This window comes from Kogia breviceps, chromosome 13 (genome assembly GCF_026419965.1).
Source record: "Kogia breviceps isolate mKogBre1 chromosome 13, mKogBre1 haplotype 1, whole genome shotgun sequence".
NCBI lineage: Eukaryota > Metazoa > Chordata > Mammalia > Artiodactyla > Physeteridae > Kogia > Kogia breviceps.
In genome coordinates this window covers 10,936,312-10,951,183 of record NC_081322.1, presented here as the reverse complement: position 1 = coordinate 10,951,183, position 14,872 = coordinate 10,936,312, and the positions used below count along the sequence as shown (strand labels likewise).

At 37.2% G+C, this 14,872-nt stretch overlaps 1 protein-coding gene across 2 annotated transcripts in view; it reads right to left on the bottom strand.

Annotated features, from left to right (window-relative positions):
• B3GAT2 (beta-1,3-glucuronyltransferase 2) overlaps positions 1-14,872 on the bottom strand; it is a 185,501-nt gene that overhangs the window by 1,622 nt on the left and 169,007 nt on the right. The gene's annotated exons all lie outside the window — the stretch shown is intronic.

Here is a 14,872-nt window from a genome sequence, read left to right as displayed (position 1 = left end):
GTCTCCTTCTTAGCAACTTTTTGCCCTTCCCTACATTTAACTGAGCTGATTCATGCTGCTTTGTGCAAACGCATAGTTAGCAAAGGTAGTATCAAATGATTCCAGTCAGTCGCGGGGAGCTGTGAGCAGAGCAGAGCCAGCATCCCCTTAACTTCGCCCGATGCGGGACTGCAGACCCACGCTCCCGTCCCTGCTGCCCCCGGGGGGAGAACGCACCACGAAGCTGCCTACAGACGCAGGTGGGTAACCGCAGGTGCTGCAGAGCGTTGACCCGAGGCCTGGCCCGGGATCTCTACCAGTCCTGGCGGGGCAGCGCGTCCCGGCAGAATTCGGAGTCGGCACCTCCGTTTTCTCGTGGGTCCTTGCATCTGAGAACCGGCCAAGTCACTCAGCCTCTCTCAATTCTGAAACTCCCCCGTTTCCTCACCTGTAAGGGTGGCGTGACACCCCCTCCCCTCACGTCTGATGTGAAATTAGTGAACAGAAAGACTTCACTAATTGCAAAGCTCTGTTCAGAGGACCCCGAGATAGATAAATGCCAATACCATTGTAAATACTATCACGAGGGGAGAGGGATCAGCCACCGCTTACGGCTGGAGAACAGTGTTGATGGCAAGAGGCTCAGGAAGGTTCCAGGCCACCTGCGTTTGACCCCACTTGGCTAACAAGTCTGAATGAAGCCTTCCTCGGATGTGGCTTCAACAGCCCCGGGCCCCAACAGGAAGTCAAAGGTTCAAATTAACACAAAAAAAGTGACTTCTGCTAGGTAAACACTACCCAGCCGTAAAAAAGAATGAAATAATGCCATTTGCAGCAACATGGATGGACTTGGAGATGATCATATTGAGTGAAGTAAGTCAGACAAAGACAACCATATGATACCACTTATATGTGGAATCTAAAAAATGATACAAGTGAACTTAACTTACAAAACAGAAATAGACTCACAGACATAGAAAACAAACGGTTACCAAAGGGGAAGGGGAGGGGAGGGATAAATTAGGAGTTTGGGATTAAAATACACACACACAGTAGATATAAAATAGATAAACAAGGAACTGCTATACAGCACAGGGAACTATACTTGGTATCTTGTAATAAGCTATAATGGAAGAGAATGTAAAGAAGACTATATAAATATATAACAATCACTAAAAAAATTATGTAAGTTTCATGTGTACAACATTATATTTCAACTTCTGTATACACTACAGTATGCTCATCACCAAAAGCTGACCCTCTTTACCCATCTGGCCTTCCCTCTACCTACTTTCCCCTCTGGTAACCACTACTCTTTTCTATCTATCTGTGTGTTTGGTTGGTTTGGTTTGGTTCATTTGTTTGTTTTTAGAGTCCACAGGAGTGAAGTCATACCATATTTGTCTTTCTCTGACTCATTTCACTTAGCATAATGGCCCTCAAGGTCCATCCCATGTTTTCACAAATGGCAGGATTTCATCTTTGTTTGTTTGTTTCTGTTTTTCTTATGTCTGAGTCCACTGTATATACATACCACACCATCTTTATCCATTTCTCCACTGAGGGGCACTTAGGCTAGTCCTATATCTTGCCTATTGTAAATAATGCTGCAATGAACATAAGGGTGCATGTACCTTTTCAAATTAGGGTTTTCATATTCCTTGGATAAATATTCAGAAGTAGAATAGCTAGAAAATTAACTCTTCTTAAATTTTTTAAGGAATCTCCATACCATTTTCCAAAGTGGCTGCACCAATTTACATTCCCACCAACAGTCTACGAGGGTTGCCCTTTCTCCACATCCTCTCCATCACTTGTTTTCCTTGCCCTTTTGATGGTAGCCATTCTAGTGGACGTGAGGTGATATCTCATTGTGGATTTGATTTGCATTTCCCTAATAATTAGTGATATTGAACATCTTTTCATGTGCCTGTTGGCCATCTGTATGTCTACTTTGGAAAAGTATTCAGGATGTTTGGTTTTTTGTTCTTGAGTTGTATGTGTTCTTTATATATTTTGGATATTAGTGCCTTATCAGATGTATGATTTACAAATAGCATCTCCCATTTGGTGGGTAGTCTTTTGGTTTTGTTGATAGTTTCCTTCACTGTGCAGAAACTTTCTCGTTTGATGTAGTCCCAATTGTTTATTTGTGCTTTTGTTTCCCTTGCCTGAGGACACACATCCAGTAAGATATTGCTGAGGTTGATGAAAAAATATACTGCCTATGGTTCCACCTAAAAGTTTTGTAGTTTCAGATCTTACATTCAAGTCTTTAATCCATTTGGGGTTGGTTAATTTTGTGTATGATGTAAGATAATGGTCATTCTTTTGCCTGTGACTGTCTAGTTTTCCCAACACCATTTATTGAAGAGACTATCCCTTCTCCATTGCATGTTCTTTGCTCCTCTGTCATATATTAACTGTCCATATACATGTGGGGTTATTTCTGGGGTCTCAGTTGTGTGCCATTTATCTGTGTGTCTGTTTTTCTGCCAATACTATGTTGTTTGGATTACTATAGCTTTGTAGTATAATTTGAAATCAGGGAGTGTAATACCTCCAGCTTCATTTTTTTTAATCACTTTTTTTTTTTTGGCTATTTGGGGTCTTTTGTATATCCATATAAATTTCAGGATTTTTAGTTCTATTTCTGTGAAAAATGTCATTGGAATTTTGATAGGGATTGCATTGAATATGTAGATTGCACTAGGTGATATGGACATTTTAACAATGTTAATTTTTCCAATCCATGAGCATGGATTAACTCCACTTCTTTGCATCTTCTTCAATTTCTTTCATCAATGTCTTATAGTTTTCAGTATACAGGTCTTTCACCTCCTTGGTTAAATTTATTCCTAGGTATTTTATTCTTTTTGTTAAAATTATAAATGGCATTTCTTAATTTCTCTTCCTGATAATTCGTTGTTAGTGTATGGAAACACAACAGATTTCTGTACACTAATTTTGTACCCTGCAGCTTTACTGTATTCATTTATGACTGTTTTTTGGTGGAGACTGTAGGGTTTTATATGTATAATATCATGTCATCTGTAAATAGTGACCGTTTTACTTCTTCCTTTCCAGTTTGCATGCCTTTTATATATTTCTCTTGACTGCTCTGGCCAGGACTTCCAATACTATGTTAATAAGAGTGGTGAGAGTGGGCATCCTTGTCTTGTCTTGATCTTAGAGTGATAGCTTTCAGTTTTTCACAGTTGAATATGACGTTAGCTGTGGGTTTGCCATGTATAGCCTTTATGTTGATATATGTTCCTTCTATACCCATTTTGAGTTTTTTCCATGAATGGGTGTTGAATTTTGTCAAATGCTTTTTCTGCATCTATTGAGGTGATTATATGATTTTTATTTTTCATTTTGTTAATGTGGTGTATCATGTTGATTGATTTGCAGATGTTGAACCATCCTTGCATCCTTGGAATAAATCCCACTTGATCATGATGTATGATCCTTTTAATGTATTGTATTCAGTTTGCTAATATTTTGTTGAGGATTTTTGCATCTATGTTCATCAGAGATACAGGCCTGTAATTTTCTTTTTTGTGTGTTTGTCTGGTTTGGTATCAGGGTAATGTTGGCTTCATTATTATTAAGTTATGAAACATTCCTCCCTCTTCAAGTTTTTTGGGAAGAATTTGAGAAGCATAGGTATTAACTATTCTTCAAAATTTTGGTAGAATTTCTTCTTTTTAGATTTAGTTGTCTGTCCTCTTCTACCTACATCATTTCTATTTTTCTGTCTGCGAGCTTGTAAATTCTCTCTTCCATCCGATCTGCTCTGTTTCCAGTGCCTTCTAATGTGTTCTCTTCATCTCCTTTATTGGGTTCTTCAGCTCCAGAATTTTTGTTTTGTTCTTTTTTAGAGTTTCAATCTCTTTGGTAAATTATTCCTTCTGTCGTTCATTTTATTCCTGAGCTCAGTAAACTGCCTTTCTGAGTTTTCTTGCCACTCACTGACATGACAGCTCATGACAGCTGTTTTGAATTCTCTATCAGTTAGATGGCAGTATTCCGTGACTTTAAATTTGGTTTCCAGAGATTTGTCGTTTCCTTTTTGTGATGCTGAGTTACCATAGTTTTTTTTACGGTGCTTGATGAGTTGTTCCTTTGCTGGTGCATTTAAAGTAGCAAACACCTTTCTTATTTAGGTAAAGCCCTAAAAAACTTGATTCTAACAATTCAACAGGATAGAAATTAGAGGCTTTTCTTTTGTTTTTCAGTAGGCGGCGCTACAGCACAAGTTTTTGGTTTCTCTTACTTAGGCTGCCTCTGGCTATATTTGAGAGTCAGCACTTTACCCCCTCCACTGCCCCTGCCAGAGGTGTCACCTGGTGCCCTTGTTCTTGCTGCTTGTGTCTCTGGGGTTGCTGGTGCCTTGCTGTTGCCAGTATCACTGCTGTCACTGGCATCACAGCTTGGGGCCCTGGGATGGTGGGTGCCTGCACTTCGTCCAGAGTTGCTGAGGTCAGGGGCTCTACAGCCATGAGGGGAGACAGCAGGTGGTGGGGGAGCTGGGGCTGTGGCCTCTGCCACATAAGGGATTGTTGGGCTGCTGCTGCTTCTGCTGCGGGGGCTGGGGGCAGAGTCGCAGGTGCCTCCATGGTGGGGGGATGGGGTCGCAGGTTCCGCTGCCACTGCTGCCTGGTTTCCTGTGGCCAAGGGCGCTGCTTCACCAGGAATCTGGATTCGTATGCACAGCCTCCCCTGCTGCTACCGGGTTCTTTGGGGCTGCAGGCTCACCTGCCACACTCCCAGGGTCAGGATCACAGGCTCTGCCTTGGCTGTCTGCTCCAGGCCACCCACGTTTAGATGTATAGATGTGTGGAGATCGCTGGCATCCTGGCACATTGGGCAGAGGAAAGCTTGTAGATTGAAGGGAGAGACAAAGGGAGCATCTCATGCTGCCGTGATGCTGACATCAGGCACTAAACACTTTTATTAGGTAAGAAGAAAGGTCTCAGCTCAATGAACTAATCACTCACATTTGTACACTAGAAAAAGAAGAGTAAATACAAGCCAAAAGTGAATAGAGAAAAGGTCCTGATAAATACGATCTGAAATTACTGAAATAGAAGTAGAAAACAATAGAGAAAATCAGTGAAATCAGAACTGTGTCCTTTGTGGGGGGGGGGGTGGTGAATAAAATTGATTGATATCTACTTTTACTTATCAGGAAAAGAGAAGACACAAATTACCAGGAATGAAAGAGGAGTATCAATACAGATTCTACAAACATCAAAATGATAATAAAAGCATATTATGAACAACCTGATGGAAGTAAATTTCATAACTTAGAGAAAAATGGACAAATTCCTTAAAAGATACAGGCCATCAAGCTCACTCATGAAAATTAGATAATCTGAATAGCCCTGGATCAATGAAAGAAATTAAGTTTATAGTTAAAATATTCCCACCAAAACAAACAAAAAACAAAGGTAAAAAAAGACCTTCCAGGCCTAGAGAGCTTCATTGGTGATTTCTAACAAATGTTTAAGTAAGAAATCATACAACTTTTCCAGAGTACAGAAAAGGTGGGAATACTTTTCAAGTTCTCTGAGGCCAGTAGTGCCCTGAAGCCAAAATCAAACAGAAACATTACAAGAAAACTACAGACCAGCAACCCGCATGAACACAAACAGAAAAATTCTTAAAGTTCTAACAAATTGAATCCAGAAATTAAAAAGACAACAAATCATGACCAAGTGAGGCTTATTTCGTGACTGCAGTGTTGGCTTAACCTTTCACAATCAATGTAATTCACCAAATTAAGAGGCTTTTTAAAAAGAAAGAAAAAAACCCCACACCTGATTATCTCAATAGGTGAAGAAAATGCACTTGACAAAATCTAACATCTAAACATGATTTTAGGAAAGCCTGTCAGGTCTTCTCTGGTGGTGCAGTGGTAAAGAATCCGCCTGCCAATGCAGGGGACACGGGTTTGATCCCTGGTCCAGGAAGATCCCACATGCCACAGAGCAACTAAGCCCGTGTGCCACAACTACCGAGCCTGCAATCTAGAGCCCGCGAGCCACAGCTACTGAGCCCGTGTGCCACAACTACTGAAGCCCAGGCGCCTAGAGCCTGTGCTCCACAAGAGAAGCCATCGTAATGAGAAGCCTGCGCAGCACAACGAAGAGTAGCCCCCGCTCCCCACAACTAGAGAAAGCCCGTGGGCAGCAACGAAGACCCAACACAGCCAAAAATAAATAAATAAATAAATTAATTAATTAATTAAAAATTTAAAAAATGAAAAGCCTCTCAGCAAACTAAGAATAGAAGTGAACTTCCTCAACTTGATAAAGTACATCTACAAAAAACCTACTGCCAACAGTATACTTAATGGTGAAATATTGGGTGTTAATTAAACCACTGAAGATTGAATGAAGCAGGATGTCTGCTCTCAACCTTTATTCAGCAATCCTAGCCTTTGCAATAAGGCATAAAAAGAAAAGAAAGAAAGAAAAGGCAGACAAATTGGAAAGGAAAAAGCAAAGTCTAGTAAACCTCTTCTTCCCCATTCAGCCATGTTAACAGAATCACTAGTGCTTATCAGTTCCTTCTACTGTGTATCAACTTAGTCTCCCCTGCATATACTTGTCTCTCTAGCACATGCTCTCTTTTCTAACTACACATAATCTAATTTCAGCAAGGTTCTTACAGATCGAAACTACTTCCATTTCCCAAAAGATAGTTTTGGGCAACAATTCCTTTATTGTCTGGTCACAAGCAAGATACTAATGGCTTTTTTACTTGAACAGTCACTCTGACTAGTTGTACTAGAACAGTGGGCTCTTGACACACTTCTGCTGTTGCCAGGAAGTATCAAGTACTTTCAAAAGTCTCTCTCTCTCTCCACTTTAAACAAGAAGAAAAGATTCCAAGTTCCCAATTAAAATGTATAACACACAATAGTCTCGGGGAACTTGTTGGAGAAAGATATGTGTCCAACACCTTCTCTCCTCTTTTCTCTAATTGTTTCTGTGGTCAATGCTCCTGTCATCTCTCTTCCCAGCAAAGCATACACTGTCTTTTGGAGTGTCATGTGGGCATATGTGTGTGTGAGAATCTTCCCTACCCTCCTTTACTGAGATATAATTCATCTGTTGAAAAATGCCATTTTTAAAGGATATGAATTTAGTGGCTTTTGGTATAACTCTGGGCACCATTTTTGGTAAAGACTATTCTTTCTCTACTGAATGGTCTTGGCACCCATGGCAAAAACCCTTGACCATAAATGAAGGGTTTCTTTCTGGACAATCAATTCTATTCCACTGCTTCATATGCTTATCTTTATGCAGTGCCACACTGTCTATTACTTCAGCTTTATAGTAAATTTTCAAATCAGGAAGTGTAAGTCTTCCAACTTTGTTCTTTTTCAAGATCATTTTGGCCATTGAATCCCTTGCTTTCCCATATGAATTTTAAGATCACCATGTAAATTTGGCTGCAAATACAGCAGCCAAAATTTTGATAGGAATTGCATTGAACCTGTAGATAAATTTGGGGAACATTGCCATTTTGGTAATATTAATAAATCTTCCCCATAACATTAAGTCTTCTAATCCATGAACGTAACATGTCTCTCCACTTATTTGGTTCTTCATTAATTTCTCTCAGTAATGTTTTACAGTTTCCAGTGTACAAGTCTAATACTTTCTCTATTAAATTTATTACTATTTTATTATTTATGACACTGTTGTGAATGAAATTGTTTTTAAATTTCATTTTCAGATTGTTCATTGCTGGTGTACAGAAATAAAACTGATGTACATATACTGATCTCGCATCCTGCAAACTTGATAAATTCATTTATAGCACTATTGGTTGTGTGTGTGCATGTGTGTGTATGCATGCACGTGTGTGTATTTCTGAGGATTTACTATGTAAGAGACCATTTTACTGTGTAAAAGATCTTCCTTTCTAACTTAGATGCCTTGTATTAATTTTTTTCACCTAATTTCCCTGTAATTTATAGTACAATGGAGAATACAAGTGTCAAGAGGGGTCATCCTTGTCCTATTCTTCATTTGAGGGGAAAAACTTTCACTTTTCAACTCTTAAGTATGATGTTAGCTGTGGGTTTTTCGTAGATGCTGTTTATCAAGTTGAGAAAGTTCCTTTCCATTTCCCAGTATTGATCTTCTAGTGTTTTGATAATGAAAGAATGTTGAATTTTGTCAGGTGATTTTTTTGCATCTCTTGATTTATGTGGCTTTTGTGCTTTATTCTACTGACATGTTAAATTTATTGACTTTTGTATATGAACTAACCATGCACTCCAGGGATAAATTCCATCTGGTCATGGTGTACAATCCTTTTTTATATGTTGCTGGATTAACTTTACTAGTACTTTGTTTAGGAATTTTGCATCCATATTCATAAGGGATATTAGTTGATAGGTTTTTCCTTTGTGCTGCGTGGTTTTTGAATCAGGGTAACACTGGCCTCATAGAATGACTTCAAATGTGTTCCTGCCCTTCTATCTTTTTGGAAGTGTTTGTAAAGGATTTTTCTTAAATCCTCTTTAAATGTTTGGTAGAATTTACCAGTGAAGCCATCTAGAACTGGGCTTTTCTCTGTGAGAAGTTTTGATTACTAATTCAGTTTATTTCTTATAGGCTTATTCAGATTTTCTATTTCCTTTTGAGTCATTTTTAATAGCCTTTTGATGAATTTGTCCATGTCATCAAGGTTATCTAATTTGTTTGCATACTATTTTTCATGGTTTTCTCTTATAATAAAAAAAAAAGTCTGTTCCTGTTTTCATCCCTGAATCTTGTATTAATATGAGGCTTCTCTTCCATTTCTTGGTCAGTCTAACTAAAGATTTCTCAATTTTGTTGATGCATTTAAGGAACAAACTTTTGGTTTCGTTGATATGCTCAACTGTTCTTCTATTCTCTATATCAGTTATTTTTTCTCTAATTTTATTTCCTTCCTGCTGCTTATTTGGGGTTTAGTTTGCTCTTCTGTCTCTAGTTTCTTATGGTAAATGATTAGGTAATTTGTTTGAGATCTTTCTTCTTTTTAATAGAGGCATTTGGAGCTATAAAATTTCCTGTAAGCACTCCATAGGTTTTAGTATGTTTGTTTACATTTTCATTCACCTCAAAGTATTTTCCAATTTCCCTTGTGATTTCTTGTTATTTGGGAATATGCTGTTTAATTTCCACATACTTGTGAATTCCACAGACTCCTTTCTGGTATTGATTTCTAATTTCACTCCAGTGCGGCCCAAGAACATACTTTGAACACTTTCAATTATTTTAAATTTATTAAGACTTGTTTTATGGCTTAACATAGTACTTATTTTATGGTCTCTCCTAGAGAATGTTCAATTGTGCATTTGAAAAGAATGTGTAATCTGCTGTTGTTGGGTGAAGTGTTCTATAGACGTCTTAGGTCTAGTAAGTTTATAGTGCTTTTCAAGGCTTCTATTCCAGTTGACCTTCCATCTTATTGTTCTATTACTGAAAGTGGAATGTTGATGTTTACAACTATTATATTTGAATGTCTAGTTCTCCCTTCAGTTGTTGTTTACCTTTATGTATTTTGGGTCTCCATTTTAAAATGTGTACACATTTATAATTGTTCTATCTTCTTGATAGATTGACTCTTTTTTTTTTAGGCTGTGTTAGATCTTCATTGCTGCATGTGGGCTTTGTCTAGTTGCGGCGAGTGAGGGCTACTCTTCGTTGCAGTGCACAGGCTTCTCATTGCGGAGCAAGGGCTCTACGTATGGGGGCTTTAGTAGTTGTGACATGTGGGCTCAGTAGTTGTGGCTCTCAGGCTCTAGAGCACAGGCTCAGTAGTTGTGGTGCACAGGCTTAGTTGCTTTGCGGGATGTGGGATCTTCCTGGACCAGGGATCAAACCTGTGTCCCCTGCATTGGCAGGCAGATTCTTAATCACTGAACTGTCAATAGGGAAGTCCCTATTGACACTTTTATCATTATAAAACAACCTTTTTAGTGTTTGGTAACAACTTTTGTCTTAAAGCCTATTTTTTCTGGTATTCATATAGCCACTCCAACTCTTTTTTTGGGGGGAGGGGGTTCTGTTTAGATATGTCTTCCATTCCTTTGCTTTCAACCTACTTGTGTCTTTTAATCTAAAATTTTTGCCTTGTATATAGGATATAGCTGGATCATATTTTTCTACACATCTGTCCATCTGCTTTTTGATTGGATTGGTTAATCCATTCACATGTAATGTAATTACTGATAAATTAAGATTTACATCTTCCAGTTTACGATTTGTTTTCTATGTCTCTAATATATTTTCATTCCTCTATTTCTCCATTACTGTCTTCTGCTGCATTAAATAGGTATTTCCTAGTGTACAATTTTGCTATCTATCATTCTTTTACAATAGTTTTTGGAATTATTTACTTAGAAGTTGCCCTGGGGATTCCAATTAGTATTTTAACCTCTAACAATCTAGTTCAGATTAGTACAAACTTAATTTCATTAGTATACAAAAATTTTGCTCCTACATAACTCCATTCTTTCCCCTCCTCCTTTGTGCTGTTGTCATACAAATTACATCCATAAACATTGTGTGTCTCTCAACCCAGGTTTCTAATGATCATTTTATGCAGTTTCCTTTTAAATCAGAGAAAGAAAAAAGAGTTACAGGTAAAAATTATACTGTCTTTTGAATTTATAGATAGAGTAACGTTTACTGGTTCTTTTATTTGTTCATGTGGATTAGAGTTACTGTCTAATGTCCTTTCATTTTGGCCTAAAAGACTCCCTTTAGTATTTCTTGTAGGTCATCTTCACTAGCAATTAATTTTCATGGCATTTGTATGTTGGGAATATCTTAATTTCTCCTTCAATTTTGAGGGATAATTTTGCTAGATATAGAATTCTTGTTTGACAGTTTTTCCTCCAGTATTTTGAATATGTCTAACCACTGCCTTCTGGCTTCCATGGTTCCCGTGAGAAATCAGCTGTTAATCTTTATTGAAGATCCTTTACACAATAGGTCACTTCACTTTTGCTGCTATCAGGATTCTCTTCAGCATTGTCTTTCAATAGTTTGATTATGATGTATGATGTACTCTTTGAGTTTATCTTACTTAGAGTCCATTAAGCTTCTTGGATGTGTACATTAATGCTTTTCATACAAATTTGGGAAGACCACTTTTTCTTCAGATGTTCTAGTCCTTTCCTTCTCTTTCTCTCGGACTCGTAGTATGCATATATTTGTACCCTGGACCCATAGGTCTCTGAGGCTCTGTTCATTTTTCTTCATTCTTTTCTCTGCATCAGTCATCCCAGTTGACCTATCTTTAGAATACACTGATTCTTTGGTCTGCTCAAATCTCTTTGACCCTCCTAGGGAATTTTTCATCTCTGTTACTGAACTTTTCAACTCTGGCATTTCTACTTGGTTCTTTTTAATTTTTTAAATTTAATTAATTTAATTTTTACTTCTTTATATCCCCTATTTGATGAGACAACACTCTCATATTTTCCTTTAGTTATTTAGACATGGTTTCCTTTGGTTGATTAGATATATTTAAAACAGCTGCTTTAAAGTCTTTGTCTAGTAAGTCCAATGTCTGGACTTTCTCAGGGACAGTTTCTATTACTTGTGTATTGGCCATGCTTGTTTCTTTTTCATGTCTTGTAACTTCTTGTTGAAAATTGAACATTTTACATAATAGAATGTGGCAACTCTGGACATCAGATATTCTCACCCCTCTACTACAGGTGTTGCTCTATGTTGTTGTTGCTTGTTGTTATTGTTACTGTTTGTGACTTTCTTGAACTAACTCTGTAAAGTCTGTGTTCTTTGCTGTGTGTGGCCACTGAAATCTCTGCTCAGTCAGCTTACAGGTCAGTTAAATATTGGACATATGTTTCCTTAAATTCCTGGAACCAAAGAGGCTCTCAGTCTTTGCCAAGGGGCTCCGTGTGCATGTTGGGCCTGTGTTCAACACTCAGCCAAGCAGTCTACAACTCTGCCTTAACCTTCACCACTTCCTGCTTGCACAGAGTCTTGATCAGCCGGAGAGGAGAACTCAGGGCCTTGAAACATTTTTCTTAAGCACATGCACAACTCTGGACATGCACACAGACCTAAGCATACACATGGCCTTCTAGAATTCCAATAATATGTCAGAGCTTTTCAAAGCCTCTTATGGAATAAAATATCCCAACTTTTTCTTTAAATGTTTTGCTCAGCTTAATGTTTGCCACAACTATAGTCATTGCCTCATGGAGCTGTGATGGTAAACAATCAATATTTTGTTTTTATTTGTTTTTGTTTATTTTGGTTTTTTGGTTTTGTTGTTTTGGGATTTTTGTGTTTGATTTTTGATTTTGAAAAAATGTCCCCAGAGAAAATGCTGTTTGCCTTGGGTGAGCTCTGAGTGAGGTCAGAAAAAGACAAGCTTTGTGAAAGGAATTTTCTAGAGGACTGTTATGTCAAATAATGGCAATTTTCTTAGAGCAGATCTCTGAATGAGTTCCAACCTTGCTCTTTCCTCCCAGTGAATGCTAGGGTCCGTAGCTGTTGATTGTCACCATGACTGTGGGGCTCTTCATTGTCAAGGTTACCATGGCACTGGGAAGAATGGGTGGGAATAGGGAAAGTTGAAACAATGCAATACTCACTGTTTTACAAAGGTAATAGCCATTTTTCTGGAATAAACACTCTCCAGATTGATGTACACCTTGGATTAGTTTCCATAGTCCTGAAGAAGTTGATTTTGACAATTCTTGCAGTATTCTCGTTGCTTTTAAATAGAACAGGCTCTTCAAAGATCCCTACTCTGCCAATACCAATGAGGGCACTGCCTTTCTTTTTACAAACCCCCAGTCCCATTATAATCCTTTGATGTAGATAAGCATGGAAGGAGCTGCTACAGTTACATAGGGCATGAAGGTTAAAAATGAACAACTGCCGAGGAATCAAAAAATACCTCGAGACAAATGAAAATACAACATACCAAAATTTATGAGATATAGCAAAAGAAGTTCTAAGAGGCAAGTTCATACATATAAATACCTACATCAAGAAATTTAAAAAGATCTCAAACAATCTAACTTTATACCTCAAGAGAATAGGAAAAGTACAAATAAAGCCAAAAATTAGTAGATGGAAGCAAATAACAAAGATCAAAGCAAAAATCAATGAAACAGAGACTTAAAAAAAAAAAGAAACCAAGACCTGGTTTTTTGAAAAGATAAACATAATTGACAAACCTTTATAGCTAGACTCACCAAGTAAAAAATGAGAAAGGACTCAAAATCAGAAATGAAAGGAGATACTACAACTGATAACACAGAAGTACAAAGGATCATAAGAGACTACTGTGAATAGATATACACCAACAAATTGGACAACCTAGAAGAAATGGATAAAGTCCTAAAAACATACAATCTACTACAACTGAATCATGAAGAAATAGAAAACATGAACAGACCAATTTCTAGTAGAAGATTGAATCAGTAATCAAACACCTCCCAACAAACAAAAGTCCAGGACCAGAGAGTTTCAGTGGTGACTTCTAGAAAACATTTCCAAAGAATTAATACCAATCCTTCTCAAGCTATTCCAAAAATAACAGAAGAAGGACCACTTCCAAACTTATTTTATGAGGCCAATATTACCCTGATACTATAACCAGACAAGGATACCATAAGAAATGAAAATTGTAGGCCAATATCCCTGATGAACATAGGTGCAAAAATCCTCAACAAAATATTAGCAAATTGAATTCAACAATAAATTAAATGAATTATACACCATGATCTAGTGGGATTTATTCTGAGGATGCAAGGATGATTCAATATCTGAAAATCAATCAGTGTGATCCACCACATTAACAAAATGAAAGATAAAAATCATATGATCATCACAGTAGATGCCAAAAAGGCTTTTTAACAAAATTCAACATCCATTTATGATAAAAACTCTCAACAAAGTATATATAGACAGAATGTACCTCAACATAATAAAGGCTATATATGACAAGCCCACAGCTAATATCATACTCAATGGTGAGAAGTTGAAAGTTTTCCTCTAAGATCAGGAACAAGACAAGGCTGCCACTTTTATTCAATATAGCATTGGAAGTCCTAGCCAGAGCAATCAGGCAAGAAAAAGAAATAAAAGGCATGCAAATTGTAAAGGAAGAAGTAAAACTGTCACTATTTGCTGATGACGTGGTATTACATATAGAAAACCCTAAAGACGCCACCAAAAAATTGTTCGAACTAATAAACAAATTCAGTAAATTGCAGGATACAAAGTCAATACACAGAAATCTGTTGCATTTCTATATACTAATGACAGACTATCAGAAGTAGAAATTAAGAAAACAATTCCATTTACAATTGCATCAAAGAGAATAAAATACTGAGGAAGAAACTTAACAAAGAAAGTGGGGCAGAGGGAGGGATAAATTAGGAGTTTGGGATTAACATGTACACACTACTATATATAAAACAGACAACCAACAAGGACCTACTGTATAGCACAGGGAACTATACTCAATATTTTGTAATAGCCTATAAAGGAAAAGAATCTAAAAAAAAAGATATATATGTATGTATAATAATCATTTTGCTGTACAACCGAAACTAACATGCATTGTAAGTTGACTATACATCAATTTAAAAAAAAAGAAATTTAACCAAGAAGGTAAAATACACCCTTAAAACTATTAAGACATTGATGAAAGAAATTGAAAACAATACAAATGGAAAGATATTTCATGCTTATGAATTAGAAGAATTAATGTTGTTAAAATTTCCATTCTACCAAAAGCAATCTATAGAGTCAATACAATCCCTATCAAAATTACAAAGGCATTTTTCTCAGAAACAGAGCAACAATCCTAAAATTTGTATAAAACC